Here is a 14,519-nt window from a genome sequence, read left to right as displayed (position 1 = left end):
TTTTTCACAGTATCCAAAGCCCTTCATTATCTTACATCGAATTATTTTTCATGGTAATTCATAGCACTGCACTCTTTGTTCTGGATATACATCACATCATGCTTCATATGCATGTTTTTGCACGTTTGCTAATATTGTTCCCTTATCTGAATTCTTTTATCTATCTTCTTTCTCAGTCTAGTAAAATTATCTTCTAATTTTCATCTTACATGAAATTTACACTATTATCCTCTTCTTTGCAGATGTGGAAAATAAACATTAAGTGTACTCATACCAATCTATTATTTTTTAAAGTTTATTTATGTGTTTTGAGAGAGAGGAAGAGTATACGTGCTTGTGCGCATGTGTGGGGGAGAGGCAGAGAGAGCGAATCCCAGGAAAGTTCTGTACTGTCAGCACAGGGCCTGATGTGGGGCTCAAACTCATGAACTATGAGATTCTGACCTGAGACAAAATCAAAAGTTGGATGCTTAACCAACTGAACCAACCAGGTGCCCTTCATACCAATGTAATAGCAATCAACACTAAGTCTGCAGTGACGTAAAATAAAATGTTTGACCTAACAGATCTCTTTCTGAATAGAGTGGCTTCATTCAAGAAAATGTTAATCATAGTATCTTTTTGCCTGCCTCTTTCACTTAACTTTGCTTGATATCAGACTTTGTGGTGAACAAAATGGTAAGAGTGATGAGGATGCAGGTAGCTATTTCTCTGTTGACTTTCTTTGAAATTTAACAAAAGCAGAATGTATTCACCTCTTCAGGGTTGGCAAAAGTAAATCCAGAGAAGATCATCTGAATTCCAGCTAGCATGGGCTCCTCTCTTTGACTTTAAGTTTAACAGTTATGCTAACTGATCTACTTATACTTTCTTTGACCTTTGCCCTATTTTGTAAAATAGCTGTTAAAAATCAGAATAAATTGTACCCAGAAATATGCCAAATTGAAGAGAATCCAAGTATTTCACTTGAAAAAAAATTTTTTTAAGTGGGGGTAGGGCGCTTGGGTGGCTCAGTTGGTTAGGTGATCCACTCTGGCTCAGGTCATGATCTTGTGGCTCATGAGTTGGAACCCCGAGTCAGGCTCTGTGCTGACAGCTCAGACCCAGAGCCTGCTTCAGATTCTGTGTCTCCATCTCTCTCTGCCCCTCCCCTGCTCATGTGCTGTCTCTCATTCTCTCAAAAATACACAAACATGGGGAAATTTTTTTTTTTAAATCCAAGAATGTCATATAGCCCAGAACTCCATGGGAAAAACCCCAAATAAAAGAAATTGACAACCATTCTAGATGATAACACCACCAGTGATAAACAAGAAAAGATAAATAAGAAAAGAAAATGTTTTCTCCAGTTGTAAAGTTTTTATCCTTATCATTGGTCTCGAAGAGAATCCTCTTTGAATTGAGTTAGAATATTTTTGAGACTGAATATTCTTTCCTATTATGATGAGCCAAGCATAATGATGAAAAGTAAGACCCACAGAATGGTTTAAAATAAGGAATAACCATTAGAGCTTGTCCTTTTAAGCAATGACTTTATTTTTAAGTGCAAATGGCTGTGTATAAATGAATAATAGTTATGACAAGATGAAACAATGAATTTAAACAAAGATAGTCATGCCACCCAAATAGAATTTCATCAAAGAAAAATGTGCTTGCAAGTAAATTAATCAGTATTTAGCCTATTTATTCTAAAGCAATCTTGTATTCTGTTTTTTCCATCTAGTGTTAGATTTATGCTTTTGTTTCATATTGACAAAGATTGACTAAATATTAACCCAGTGTAATTTTTCTGTAGCATTAATTATAAATGTCTCACTGGAATAATGTGAAAGCAAAAACTCATTTGGAAAGCCGATCACCTAGACTGCATACCAATAAATTAAAATCAGCAGATGAGAAACCAACCTCTTCCTCACAAATAGCAATATCTCTCTTGAACCATTTGTGTTCACAAGCCACAAATTCATGGTCTTATGGTCTAATTTCCATAATACATTAATATTATTAATATATATTAAATACATTTAAGCTCTGAAAAATCATTCTGGGCCACACAGTATATCACATCTACAGCAAAACTGTTAAACAAACTGTAATTCTGTAATTAAGATAAAATACTTACATGCTTGATGTACAGTAGTTAATTAAATCTGAAGTAAAAAAAAAGACCAAGGGGATGCATGCCCACACGTACAAGTAAAGCTAGGGAAATGTCAACAAGATCAGTACATTGTATCACTGTCAATTTCCTGGTTGTGGTACTGAGCTGTAGTTATAGAAGATGCTACCATTGGGGAAACTGGGTGAAGGAGGCTCTTTCTGTATTATTTCTCACAACTGCTTGTGGTTCTACAATTCTCTCAAAATAAAAATTTAACCTAAAATATACAAGAAAGTATTTACCTTGTATTCAACAGAGAAAGAAAGAGAGAGAGCTTTGGGAGATGGGAGTGCAAGAGAATCGATAGAGGAGGAGGTAAAATCCCTGACACATTATGGCTTCATTCAGGAGCCAAGAGTGCTATGGACACTCAAAGTAAAGAGTTGAAAAGATCCTGCACAATTTTTAGTCTGGCATGCAGTTACCTTGGCTGGAGTCAACAGCGTCCATTCTCTTATTTTCAGGTATGTTCTTATGGGCTTCTTGTTTTTATTTTTTGGTTCTTTTTAGTTACACTGAAGAAACTTCAGTCTTAATACAAGCTTAGTCTAAACTATCCATATCGCCTCATGCTGCAATGGCCATGACAGGAGGTAGAAATTAGGAATGTACATAACTGGGGATGATGTGAAAGATTAATCTCTTAGTTCTGTATTTTTCCATCATTTTTAAAGTAATCTCTCCACCCAACCTGGGGCTCGAACTCACAGTCAGAGATGAAGAGTCGAATGCTTTACCGACTGAGCCAGATGGGTACCCCTGTATTTTTCCATCTTGTTGATATTTTTGAAATTTAAATTGCTCTGACTAAAGTTACCAATTTAATAAATCTATCCGTTCTTTCTAAATTCATACTGGATATGTAGTCTTGGTATGGAGTACCCAGATGATTCTATTATAGAAAGAAACCAACAAACTGAATCTAAAGTTGATACGGCAATAGAGAAAACACATGAGAAATGTCAAAAAATACTTTGAAAAGAACAAATAGAGGGAACTAGCCTTATTTGAAACCAAAACATAAAATAAAACTATAGTAACAGAAATAAGGTAGAATTAGAGAAAGAAGCAGAATTCGATACAGCAGAAGAGAGAATCCAGAAAAAAGATTCAAGTATAGATAAGAGTTCAATTTATGATAAAGGTGCATTTCAAACAAACAGGGAAATGTTATAGTAAAAGTAGATTAAATGCCGTTTGAAGAAAAATCATTGAACTGTATTAAAAAAATAAGTATTATAGAAGTATGGAGGAGATGTATTTTTATAACGTTGTATAAATAGCCGGCCTCCTTTGGGAAATCAGAACCCATAAATAGAAGGAAGGAAGAAACAAAACTTTCATGAGGTTAAACAGATTTACCTTCATGAAAATAATACAAATAACAGTGTTGGTACAGAACAAGATAAGATTAATAAAAATAAAGGGCAAGAAGATAATTGGAAGAAAATACTTGCACGTATGTAAAAGACATATGGCCACTATCCACAAAAGGTTCAAAATTTCTTTAAAGCAATAAGGATAGGTAGTACATACATGGGAAAAAAGCCAGTACAAAGCAAATTGTGAAATGACCAATGCAAATAGTAAACATTTCACTAGTACTCACCTTAGTAGAAATCAGTAAAATACGAGTTAAAGCAAAAATGAGTTTATTATTGTTATTTTAAGAACAAGGGATGGTGATTAATATTTATTTATTTTTGAGAGGGCTGAGAGGGTAGGTCAGAGAGAGAGGGTAGGGCAGAGAGACAGAGGATCTGAAGCATGCTGCATGCTGACACCAGAGAGCTGGAGTGAGTCTAGAAGTCACCAGCTGCGCGATCATGACCTGAGCCGAAGTCTGATGCTTAACCGACTGAGCCTCCCAGGTGCCCCCCAAATCAGATTATTTTGAGGTTTAGATCGCCATCTATTGAAAAGTATAGTTGGTGTACCTGACTATCTCAGTCATTAGAGCATACAAGTCTTGTTCTCCAGATTGTAATTTTGAATCCCACAATGAGTGTGAAGATTACTTAAAAAGTAAATAAATAAAATCTTAAAATGTGTGATCAAATGATATAAAGAAACAGACTCTAGCTCTCTCATATAACATTGATTGAAGTGAAAACTGCTGGAACATTTTGGGAATTGAATTGGCAAGATCTGCCAATATTCTGCAATACTGATGGGCTGACCCTGCAATCATACATCTAATAATCTTTCCTAAGGGGATATTTATATAAAACACAAGAATACCCATTTCATTATAATTTGCATTCATTCAAAATTGGAAACCCTAAATGTGCAAGACTAAGGAAGTTTCTGGGTTCACGTTGGTGTAATCACAGTACATAGTTAATATGCACTTACTATAAAGAATGAAGTAAATGTAGGAAAACTAATGTTCACATCGATGCCTGGAAGCGAGTCCCTCTTTATCTTTCTTGCACTACCATCTTTTTGTTTTTGCCAATTCCAGAATGTCATACTCTGAGAATAACAGTATTCATCCTTTTCAGACTGGCTTCTTCCCTTAGCAATATGCATTTGAGAGGTTCCTTCATGTCTTTGCATGGCTTGTTAGCTCATTGCTTGCTTTTTTTTTTTTCTTTTTAAAGTAAGCTTTCTACTCAACATGGGTCTTGAACTCATGACCCCAAGATTAAACGTTGAGTGCTTTACTGACTGAAACCAGACGGGCACCCAAATTTTTTTCTTTTTTCTTCCTTTTATAAAGTATATTTATTTATTTTGAGAGAAAGAGTGGGGGAGGGGCAGGGAGAGAGAGGGAGAGAGAATCCCAAGCAGGCCCCACACTGTCAGTGATGAGCCCGAGGTGGGGCTTCAACTCACAAACCATGAGATGATGATCTGAGCTAAAATCAAGAGTCGGTTGCTTCACTAAGTGAGCCACCCATGTGCCCCTGTTTTGTTTTTTTTTTGATAGCTCATTGCTTGTCACTAAATAAAATTTCATTGTAAGAATGTACCACAGTTTGTTTATCCATCTACTGAACGATACTTTTCTTCCCTTATTTGACATTTACGAATAATGTTGCTATAAATGCTGATGTATGGAATTTTCTCTGGCCATGAGTTTTCAATTCTTTGGCATAAATACCAAGGACAGTGATGGCAGGATCTTATGTAAAGACTGCGTCTAGCTCTGTAAGAAATTGCCAAACTGTCATCCAAGGTGGCCATACCATTTTGCATTCCTGTTGCTCCACACCCTCGTCAGCATCTGTTGTCAGTGCTTTGAATTCTGACCATTGTAATAGGTGTTGAAAGTAATTTGAAGTAGTGACTTACGGTTATAGGAACTTAGCAGTGACAGTTTGAAGTGATCGCGTTTTTCAATTTTGACTATTTTTTTTATATTGAGAACATTTGCTAAATAGCATATCACACATACAACAACTCCTCCCCCCCCCAAAAAAAAAAACTACCAGAAAAAAAACTATGAGAAAATATGATAAAATAATTTCTTGGTATCAACTAGAAAAAAAGAGATGTTGGTATATTTTCTCAAGTAACTGAATGTGTGGATTTCATATATAAACAAACAAGAGGACTTAAGTCGGTATGGTAAACAAGTCCTAAAATTTATTTCCATTTTTCCACCCATAATGAGGAATCTTGACACTATATTGTGCTTCAGACTACGAGCGTGATTTCACCATTTTGCTTCCTTTCATGACCCTTTTGCTCCCGAAATGCCCTTAACTGAGGCCCAGGCATAAAGACCAAGGCATGAGACATTGAGTAGGAAGGGCCTTGTATCTTGTAGCCTATGCACAAAACTGTTCATTCCTTGTGCCTCCTGACAGTTGATCTTGTATCTTCAGGAAAGATCTGTAAGATAGCTGAAAATCCAAAACTTAAGGAAGGCTTAAGATCTGCCAGCGCTTGGAACAACAAAGCCAGCGATAGTGTCAGTGGGGTGGAAGAGAAGACATAGGAGAACAGGAGGGAAGCACTCACAAATATAACTGGATATTACCTGAGCTCTCTGTTCCAATTCTTCGGTTATTGTTGCTGAGTATCAATTTTGTATTTGCTCACGGAAATGACTCTGAAACTTGTTCCGTTTATCAAGGTTTTAAGCAGTGGAAAGGCCAAGTTCAGTGGTTAATGCTATCAAGAAGATGCAAACTCTTGCAAGATACTGGGAATGGCAAGTTGGGTGGAGATTGGACAGAAAAAGAGTAGGAACAATGCAAAGTGTAACATTAAAATTACATGTCAGTCACTTAGCTCAAGACTATAGCATAATTGCAAAATCAAAGTTCTTGTTTTAAGGTCTTTACTATTTCATAATGTTGTCATTTTGTTTGCTAATTTTATAATCTGTGACTGAAAATAAAAGCTGTCACTATGGGTGCGGGAGATATTGGACAGGAGAATGAAGGGGAATGTATGTATACATTATATACATATATATATACACATACACAAATATACACAAATTCCTTATTCATATAATTCCATATAAATATACATTTTAATATAAGTTGGTACAAAAAGTACAAGTATCTTATGAAAGAATAAAGAAATACCAACGTGAAAACTAATAGAGAAATGAACAACTATTTATAAAAATAAGGGATATAGAAGACTAAAATGACCAGATTAAAGGCAAGAAAGAGAAGAGAAGGTATGATTGTGTTCCTGTTGATGAATATGTAAAGAAATAGTGCGACCAAAATAACATGAAACATATAGGTAAACCAAAATTGCTAGTGCATTAAAAGTCAGATCTTCACATTTGATAAAATAGAAATAATTTAAATCTTTTAACATACCATTTAAAAAAGTTTCTGTAAAATCTAATTCCACCTTGTCCATGATTCACTCTTTGATTTTACTCAGTTGACTCCTCGTACGTATCCTTCAGAAAGAGGCTTTTCTTGACCTCCTGATTTCCGATAGTCTCCCTCAGTTTCCTTACCATGCATTACTTGATCTTCAGGGCCTGCCCTAATCAGGACTTGGCTATTGTGCATTTATTTGTTGGTATTTTTTATGTCTTTCCCACCGGGATGCCATCTCCATAAGATGGATTGTAGCTTGTTTGGGGCCCAGAGAAAAGATGGCAGTAAAATTATTCTCGGTCATGTCTAATCCGGTGATTGTTCTCCATCTCAGGTGTCCCCTGTGGCTAGTTTCTTTAGTCTTCACTGAACTGAAGGATTCTCAAGTGCCAGTATCCCATTCCTACCTCCCAGATACAAAAAGGCCCCAGATTTAGGGGAACTCAGCTACTCTAGAACATCTCTATATTATACATTTCACTTCATTTGTAGAGTATATTTTGTCTTTAAATGGGGAAGGGGGTGCCACCTCTTGGTACAAGGGGAGAGAACCATGCTTGGTACAGGGGTCGGAGATTGGATATTATATTCTCACAATAAGTTGGGTAGAAAAAAGAAAATGTCGTTGAGAAAATCATAAGAGGATATACACTCATAATACTGTACTGGTAACAATCCGCGTGGACCTGTCATTTCAGACCCACGTGGTTCAAGGGTCAATTGTTTATAATACAGTATTGCCAATTAATTCCAGTCCCCATGGTATGCATTAGATGGCTAGATGTTATTTATCTTACAGCTGGGAGTTTGTAGCCTTGAAAGAACATCCCATTTCCTCCACCCACACGCCCCTGGCAACTGCGATTCTAATGTATATGAGTTTGGCTTTTTAAGATGACCTATAAGTGTGAATGTCCAGATTTTGTCTTTATCTTAAACCCACTGGTTTCAAAATACTTGACTCTCACACCCCAGAAAAGTATTTTGTAAATGATGCACTCCCTCTCACATTTAAGTTATGTTCAGGTTGCAATATTAAAATAATTTCGGAGGAAACAATTGATAGTGAATTATAAATAGTGACATTTGAAGATGAAGTTATATATTTTAGTTATTTCCAATGAAGCATAGTATATTATCTTGATATCCATTGTCATTTGCTTAAACATAAATAGCTCTTTTTTAAAAAGTTTCGGTAATAATTACTTTTGAGGGGAGGGGCAGAGAGAGAGGGAGAGACGGAATCAGAAGCAGACTCCAGGCCATGAGCTGTCAGCACAGAGCCCGACTTGGGGCTTGAACCCATGAACTGCAAGATCATGACCTGAGCAGAAGTGAGATGCTCAGCCGACTGAGCCACTCAGGTACGCCCAAATAGTCATTAATAGTTGGAAATGTTACCTCATTCATTTTTTTTATTTGAATAAGCATTTCCAGTCCATGTCTCCCACAGAATTTATCATAAAGTGATATATTTTCTGCTTATAATTCATTTCCCTCTCATATTCCAGTGGCTAATATATTTATATTTTGAAGTATTATGTTTTTTAATTTGCTATAACATAAAACTTATTTGTTTTTTTTTTTGTTTTGTTTTTTTTAAATTTTTTTTTTCAACGTTTTTTATTTATTTTTGGGACAGAGAGAAACAGAGCATGAACGGGGGGAGGGGCAGAGAGAGAGGGAGACACAGAATCGGAAACAGGCTCCAGGCTCCGAGCCATCAGCCCAGAGCCTGACGCGGGGCTCGAACTCACGGACCGCGAGATCGTGACCTGGCTGAAGTCGGACGCTTAACCGACTGCGCCACCCAGGCGCCCCAAAACTTATTTGTTGAAGGAGTTACGATATGAATTAACACACAAGTGATCAAAAGAATATAAACATGATAGACTTTTGAGAAATAATTACTCAACATGAAAAATAGTTTCTTGAAAAATTTGTCTTTTAATGAGATGAATTGGGGTTTTGTTTTCCTTTTTATAACTGATGTATTCCTGAATGAATATTACTTATTGCCAGGATGAGCCAGAGTTTACCTCATCCTCACTTTTAAACTTATTAATAGAGAGCATTGATAAACCTGTTAACGAGAAGTAGAGGAGTAAGAGTTTTGTTTTAGTGATTCACTTTTCTAAGCTCCAAAGTTATATGCAAAAATAACTAAAAGATCTACCATCAAATAGTATTTTATAATCATCTATGAGCTGACAACTTGATTAGGTTTCCCTTCAGTACCTTGGAAACAAAGGAGGTGGAAATCACTTGCCTCACAAAATGATTTGTTATCCACTGATTAGAAGCATTCTTTTCCCCCCAAACCAATATAATTATATTATAGCAAATTATCCCTTTGTTTAGTATCCTGGAGGGTTTTACCATCTTGGACAATGTTTAGGGATAGCATGGAGGTTTCCTCTCTCTTACAAAGGCTCCAGAAAGTTGTAGAGGAAGAATAGAGCAAGCACCTCCATCATATGTATGCTGTTAGTTTCTTTTATTTTATTTTGTCATGTTTGTTTGAGAGAGAGACAGAGAGCATGTGCTTGGGGGAGAGGCATAGGGAAGCAGGGAGGGAGAGGGAGAGAATCCTAAGCAGGCTCCATGCTGTCAGCACATAGCCCAACATGGGGCTTGATTTCACAAACCATGAGATCATAACATGAGCTAAGAACAAGAGTCAGATGCTTAGCTGCCTGAGCCACTCAGGCTCCCCTATGGATGCCCTTCTTACATTCATTTTAGGTAAGACTATGGACATTAAAAACCTGGAAATGACTAATTTTGGACAATCTATGCTTTCTGTGGTACTGAAGTCTTTGCCTGAGCTAGAGGTCTGTATAATCTAGATTGAACACCTCTGGCTTAAGTCAAAATGTCATTTCTTGTTTATTTGACAAGAAGTCCAGAGACTGGCAGTGTTTTTTGGTCCCCATACTCCTTCAGTCCTTTGCTTACAGAAATGGGATGGCTACAATAGTTCCAGGCATCATAGTCTCAAATGGCAACATCTAAAGCAGAAAACAAGAGAGGAAAGATGATACTTTTTTTCAGGGAGGGACCGTACTCCCAGAGAAGTAAAGTATATTTTCCATTTACCAGATAAGGGGTATATGTTCACACTTAGATCAGTCGAAGGCCAAGGACACACAATGGCCTGAGGAGAAAATACATGAATTGTAGACTACTTGCAAAATAGAGCCTATGAATGGGTCTTCAGGCAAAAAACAAATTTGCCAGCTCACTTCCACAACATGCATAAATTTTGAACAGACTCACTCCCCAAAGATTCTTTGATATGGAATACATAGTTGTTTAAACATATTCCAAACCTATAATGCCTTGGTTTATCAAATATAGCTTGGTATGATTTTAACACACAAATCCCTTGTATAAATAAGTTAATTCATAATTGAGGCATCTATGAATTGTAGAGTCTTATATATTTGGACTATAAAAGATACATTACAATTACTTTATTGTTCCCCAGTAGGACTTAAAGTAGTAGAATTCTCTCTCCATGTTATACAACCCATGTCTCTAAAATGATAAGATTAATTTCCTGTTTGTGGAAGTCTGTGTTATTATTTGAAATCTACCTTGTTACTTGATAGTAACATCTCATATGAGGAATTGCTATGTACATTGCAACATTCATTGGAAATATTCCTGTTTTAAATATATTAAACAACACTTTTAAAATTATATTTAGAGAATCATAGGTAGGGATAGGTGTGTGGTTGAATAGATTAATAATTTCTCATTTTTCACTGGAATAAAGGGTTACTGAACAGAATATCTCCAAGGAGGTGAGATAAATTTTAAATCACACGTTGATTCTGCCAGTAGAGAAAATATGCAGCAGTAACAGATAATAAAGTTACCTCTGTAAATCCATTTGTCCTCTATATGTGATGGACTGTGATATACCTTTTAATTTCAGCCTCATAGTAGCTTATTATGAATTAAATGTAATTATCCCCATTTTTGCACATAGGTAAAATGAGCTTCAAGAAGATTAAGGTACTACTCCAAACACAAATAGCAAACCAATAATAGAGTTGAGATTTAAACATATGTCTCGATGAATTTTCAGTGTGTGGTAGTGCACCATTGTGTCTGTACCATAGTTCAATACAAGAAATTCTTTTGAGAGATTCACTCTAAGTTCTACTAATGTTAGGCAAGGCACAGTATGCTTCTAGTGCAGTCTAGTAGGTATATTCAGTAATAACATGAATCTGAGCAAATATACAAACCAGACTAGTAGTGGTGGATCCAAAAGCAAATCCATGGATTCTCTTGCCATAGTATCTCATGACCCCTCTAGTCAGAATGTTTGTCACATTTTCATTAGTTACTATGTATTTCAGGAACATGACAGAAAGGCCAAGAATTAATTTCCCCATAGATAGTAGGAAGTCATAAGATGGAATTTCGTCCAAACTCCAGTTGGGAAGTGGGAACAGTCATCTGAATTTTACAGAGCCAGACTACGAAATGCTTACCTCTAAGTAGAAGAGATCTGAATAAATTTGTGCCTCTTCCCACCTCCCACCCCCCCCCACCGCCAAAGTATATCATAGTGGCATTACTTCCTATGCTGTTACAGAGAATGAGACATTCTTCACCCATGAGGAAAGGGAAAGATGTGCCTAGCTAAAAAAAAAAAAAAAAAAAAAAAAAAGGATGTATTAATGTAAGGAACAGCAGAATTGATGCTGCATTATCTGTATTTTCATAACACATTAGAAAATTTGGAAATTGAACATCATTTAAACATTCTTCGTTCTTATAGTTTCTTGGCCATATTTCCCCTGGGATTTTTCCACTGGCCATATATTATTATTTGGCCTCAGAATCCGGCTGTCATCCCAGGAACCTTCCCAATCTCTTGTCTTTTCATCTCTTCACTTGTCCCCTTTGCTACTCTTGATTCCTCTATGGTTAACATATCCTTTTTGTTAACAGTTTCATTGAGATGTAATTTATATAATATAAAATGATCCATTATAAATGCACATTTCAATGAATTTTAGTATATTTATGCAACCATCACCATAATTCGGTTTTGGACCTTTTCATTATGCTGGGAAGACCCCTTATGTCCATTTGCAATCACTATCCATTCTAATCTCCAGTCCTAGATAGCCATTAATCTGCTTTCTATCTGTATACATTTGCCTTTTCTGGACATTCCTTATAATGGATTTACATGACATATATAGCCTTTTGAATCTTGCTTCTTTCAGTTAGCATGTTTTTAAGGTTCTTCGATGTAGTAGCATGCATCAATGGTCTGTTCCTTTTGACTGATAACACTGCAATGTTACATGAAATACCATGTTTTGTTTATCCATTCAACAGTTGATAGACATTTGGATTGTTTCCACTTTGAGGCTATTGTGAATAATGCTGCTACGAACATTTGTACACAAGTCTTCAATGGGTTTTCATTTCTTTTCGGTAGGAACTAGTAGAGGGTGGCTCAGTTGCTTGAGCATCTGACTCTTGATTTTGATCTCATTGTTCATGGCTTTGAGCCCCATGTCTCACTGATAGTGTGTAGCCTACTTGAGATTCTCTTTTTATTTCTTTCATCCCCCACTTTGTCTCTCTCAAAATAAATAAACTAAAAAAAAAAAAAAACTAGGAGCAGAATTATTGGGTTGCATGGTAAATTTATGATAAACTTTTTAAGTACCACTAAACTGTTTTCCGAAGTGACTGTACCATTTTACATTCTAAGTAGCTATGTATTAGGGTTTTAGCTTCTCCACATCCTGGCCAAAACTTTGAGTTTTCTTAAAGGTGTGGTTTGAAACACAGAAGTCCAATTTATCATTTTTCAAAATTTTATTGATTTGGCTTTTGGTGTCGTATCTCAGAACTCTGTACCTAAGTCAAATTCATAAAGATTTTTTCCTGTGTTGTTTAGCAGTTTTATAGTTTGGGCTCTCATATTCAGATCTATGATCCGTTTTGAGTTAATTTTTGTAGTTATTGTCAAGAAAAAGTCTAAATTGATCTTGCGCATGTGGATATGTAGTTGTCTTATAAGAAGATTATTGAAAACGCAATTTTTTTCTCAATTGAATTCACTTAAAACTGTTGCCAATAATCAGTTGGCCATTAATCTGGCCATGGATCTGTATGTCTTTCCTTATAGCAGTACCACATTGCCTCATTTACTGTGGCTTTATAGTAAGTTTGAAATAGGAAGTGTGAGCTTTCTAACTTTGTTCTTCTTTTTTAAGATTGTTTTGGTTATTCTGAATGCTAGCATTTTTATATAAATTTTAGGATCAGCTTGTCAATTTCTACCCCAAAAAGGTCCTGCTAGGATTTTGATAAAGATCGTGTTGAATTTATAGACACATTTAGGGGAGCATCACCATTGTAATGATATTGAGTTTTCCAGTCCGTGGCTTGAGGAAAAGTTTTTTAAAATAGGAAAGGGTGAGTCAATTCCCTACAACAGGAGAAGGTGTTGTCATTAGATGTATACAGAGTCCATCCATCCTACCAGTTAGTAGGGGAAGGAAAAAGTTTTATTGTGATCTCTTGTATTTTTCTCAGATAGTTGAGTGACAAATTTATCACCTGAGAGCTGGAACAAGGAGTGATATTTAATGAGAAATAAGAAGTCATGAAAAAGTCTTCCAGAAGTGTTCTCCACTCCAAACTATTGAGACCAGTTACTACTTCGGGGAATCCGGTGACCTGACATAGGAATTGGTTCAAGCCAGACTCCCTGTCACTCCTGTCATCCCAGGCAGTAGCTAGCATAAATTGCCATCACTTAACACCAGACATGTGAGCAAGGTCAGGTAACTTCAGTCACGTGCATGAACCCGGCCTGATAGGACCAGCAGAACTGTCCAGCTGAGCCCAACCTAAGTTACTGATCTGTGAGCTAAAAAACGTTGCTTTGATTTGTTTCCCAGATTGCTTATTAATCGATAAAACATGCTACTATGAGTCAGGCAATATGTTCACAACTTCATATTTATTAGATTATTTCGGGGTGAACGCTTTATTCCACTCTGCTTAGGACCTGCCTGGTTTTAATACTGAAAGTTTCACATCACAGGAAACTACTGTCTTGGGCAAACAAAGAAAGTTGGACCCTCAGTATTTAGCTGTCTCTCTTTTGATATCAATCTTGCCTATTGCATGCAAAGTACATGGAAGCTTGTATATAGGTGTCATATAGGAGAAAGCATTTGATACATGCCCTGTGTCATCGCCTGTGCGAACTTGGGCAATTTAGTTAGAGTCTTAGTGTCCTTGTCTGTAAAATAGAGATAACAGTATTATTTACTCACAGGGTTTTGGGGGGAACTAAGTGCTTTGGGGAGACGGTTAGAAGGTTTTTTGTTCTATATCAATTAACTCTTATCAAAGTTGCTATTAATACATGGTCACAAATCACTATTAGTAAATGGGGCAAATTTGAAGAGGGCATTGCTTTCAATATGATGAATACTGCTTTCAGTAACATGACATGCAAATGATCATTCACAGAAAACTATGACATTTTAGCTTTAGTTGAAATC

This window comes from Panthera tigris, chromosome X, assembly GCF_018350195.1.
Source record: "Panthera tigris isolate Pti1 chromosome X, P.tigris_Pti1_mat1.1, whole genome shotgun sequence".
In the NCBI taxonomy this organism is placed as follows: Eukaryota; Metazoa; Chordata; class Mammalia; order Carnivora; family Felidae; genus Panthera; species Panthera tigris.
Note: the sequence above shows the minus strand (reverse complement) of the source record.